The sequence below is a fragment of the Octopus bimaculoides genome, chromosome 5 (genome assembly GCF_001194135.2).
Source record: "Octopus bimaculoides isolate UCB-OBI-ISO-001 chromosome 5, ASM119413v2, whole genome shotgun sequence".
NCBI classification, from domain to species: Eukaryota; Metazoa; Mollusca; class Cephalopoda; order Octopoda; family Octopodidae; genus Octopus; species Octopus bimaculoides.
Window position 1 is genome coordinate 10,948,573 of NC_068985.1, and position 3,271 is coordinate 10,951,843.

The window sequence follows — 3,271 nt, forward strand, 5'->3', positions numbered from 1 at the left end:
TGTGTGTGTGTGTGTGTGTGTGTGTGTGTGTGTGTGTGTGTGTGTGTGTGTGTGTATGCGTGTGTGTGTGTGTGTGTGTGTTTGTGTAGCTGTGTTTGTTCCTACCACCATCACCACCGTCGCTTGACAACCGATGCTGGTGTGGTCATGTCCCCGTAACATAGCGGTTCGGCAAAAGATTTCTATAGAATAAGTACTAGACTGACAAAGAAAAAGCCCCGGGGGAAATTTCTTCGACTAAAACCAGTACTCCAGCTTGGTCGCAGTCAAATGACTGAAACAAATAAAAGACTAAAACAATAAAAGAATATATATATATTTTGTGTGTGTGTAAGGATATGTGTGTTAATGTGTATAATTTTGTTTCATCTGTTGCAATAGAAAAAAATTAAAATTTAGCTTTAGTTGTAAGGGATATAATTCCAACAATTTTGTCTCACGAGTAGTTTCCCTTCTCAAAAACATTTAGGGTTCACTGTTAATATAGATTTATTAATCTTACGTAAGACGGCGTTTTGATTCTTCTAACCTATCATTATCGTAAATGTCATATTTACGTTTCTAGACAGTTGCGCTCACAATAATGTGACTACTGGATCTTGTGGCGCGCGTACCTACACACGTGCACAGACACGCACATATTTGTACATGCACACGCATCTGTGTAAATACAGAACTGAACTGCTTGGAGCGATATTCCATCTTTGATATGCTTCTGAAACGCAATGAAAATAAACCCTTCCTGAGATAACTGGTAACTGGAGATGAAAAAAATGGATTGTTTGCGATAGTATTAGTGATAGTAGAGTGTCTGCGATACAAAAGTCTCCTCCTAAACAGCTTCCAAATTAGAATAATCATTCAAAAATAGAAGAAAGGAAGAAAAATCACTCTCTGTGTTCTGGTGGGATTTCCAAAGTATTATTTACTATGAGATACTCCCACAAAAGCAGGCCGTCAGCTTGCAAATTTGAATCAAAAGTTCAAGGAAATGAGGCCAACAAAACCACATGTGTCTTTGGCTACCCGTACAAAGTCGCATGAACATGGGTGGAACACCTTCCTCCATCCATGATACTCCCTTGACATTGCACCATCTGTTTTACTGTTTTACTGTTTTACTTGTTTCAGTCTTTTGACTGTGGCCATGCTGGAGCACCGCCTTTAGTCGAGCAAATCGACCCCAGGACTTATTCTTTGGAAGCCTAGTACTTATTCCATCGGTTTCTTTTGCCGAACCGCTAAGTTACGGGGACATAAACACACCAGCATCGGTTGTCAAGCGATGTTGGGGGGGACAAACACAGACATACAAACACATACACACATACATATATATATACATATATACGACAGGCTTCTATCAGTTTCCGTCTACCAACAAGGTCTACTCACAAGGCTTTGGTCGGCCCGAGGCTATAGTCGAAGACACTTGCCTAAGATGCCACGCAGTGGGACTGAACCCGGGACCATGTGGTTGGTAAGCAAGCTACTTACCACACAGCCACTCCTGACTATCATTTGTTTTTATCTCTTCAGAACTGTCTAAAAGTGTCAAAACCCATTTAGATGAATTCTTTTCCTCATAAGCTTTATGCTGATGGAACATTTAAATTATCTGCTAGGTAGACTAAGGTCATTGAAAACAATGGAGATTACTTCAATTAATAAAGATATGAGAGCGCTTAAAGTTTCTTATGATTTATCGTGCTTAAAAAAAAACGACAGGTATTCTGTGTACGTATGTACATATGTATGTATGTATGTATGTATGTATGTATATATGTATGTATGTATGTATCTATCTATCTATCTATCTATCTATCTATCTATCTATCTGTGGTACGAAAATATCAAAGACGAAGTAAAAATATAAAACAGATTATATCATTTTGACGCTCAGGAAAATTGAAAGAAGTCTTTTACATTTCAAGCCTACTGCCTTCTATGGATAGGATGGATAAGGAGAGGAATATATTCAGAGAAAGGAAGAAGCACGTTTCAATTGCACGTTCACCTCATCAACTTTTCTGCATTTCGTGCAGGAACGTGACTAGCGTAAGGCTTCATTAACTAAAACATGTTAGTTGTCGACTTAGCCTTTCAACCTTTCGTGGTCGATAAATTAAGTACCAGTTACGCACTGGGGTCGATGTAATCGACTTAATCCCTTTGTCTGTCCTTGTTTGTCCCCTCTATGTTTAGCTCCTTGTGGGTAATAAAGAAATAAGAAACGTTAGCACGTCGGGCGAAATGCTTAGCGGTATTTCGTCTGCCGTTACGTTAATTTCTCGAGCAGGCTGTTCCGTTGATTGGATAAATGTAACCCTCGTCGTCGTAACCGACGGAGTGCCGTATTAATGAAGAAGACAATGACAACAAAATTCTTTGTTACTAGCAGCAATAGTACTTCCAACGATTTCTCTTCAATGAAGTTTAAAGTATTAATTATAACATGCGTTTTTGCTTTTAATTCTGTGAATGTCATATCACTGTCATTTGTAGAGAAGAGTTAACTTCCTGAGTTGAAATATTCATTTTAATAAACGAAGGATTAAGAAAATGAAAAAGAACAAAAAATTAGCTGGGAAATATTTTAAGATAATTTTTTCTTCTAATTATTTTTCATTTTACTAGGATGATTTGAAAAGAAAATGCAGTAGCCTTGCAAATTGTATTTATCAGGGATAAACTTCATGAAAAGAATAATGATCCCACTTGATGGAGTTCTGTTTAGGCAAACAGGACAATAAACGAGGATTATTAGCGCGAAGAGACCATACAGTTCTTACTGATAAATCGTTATTCTTTTATCATATGCGTTCTTTCTTTATAAGCGCACTCTAGACATACATACACACATGCATGCATGCATATATACGTACATATATATATATATGAGCATGTCTAGATATGCAACTATATGCATGAGAATACATACATGCAAACATACATACATACAAACAAAAATATCCTGTTGTTGATGTTGAAAATCCAATGAAGGAGCCTTGGATCTAGGTTAGAAACCGGTTCATTTTCTATTGGTAATCTTGAAATAAGCTGAATAATGACATACATACATACTTACTTACATGCATACATAATACATACATGCATACATACATACATACATACATACATACATACATACATACATACGTACGTACGTACATACATACATACATACATACATACATACATACCCTGTTGTTGATGTTGAAATTACAATGAAGTAGCCTTGGATCTTGGTTAGAAACCGATTCTTTCTCTA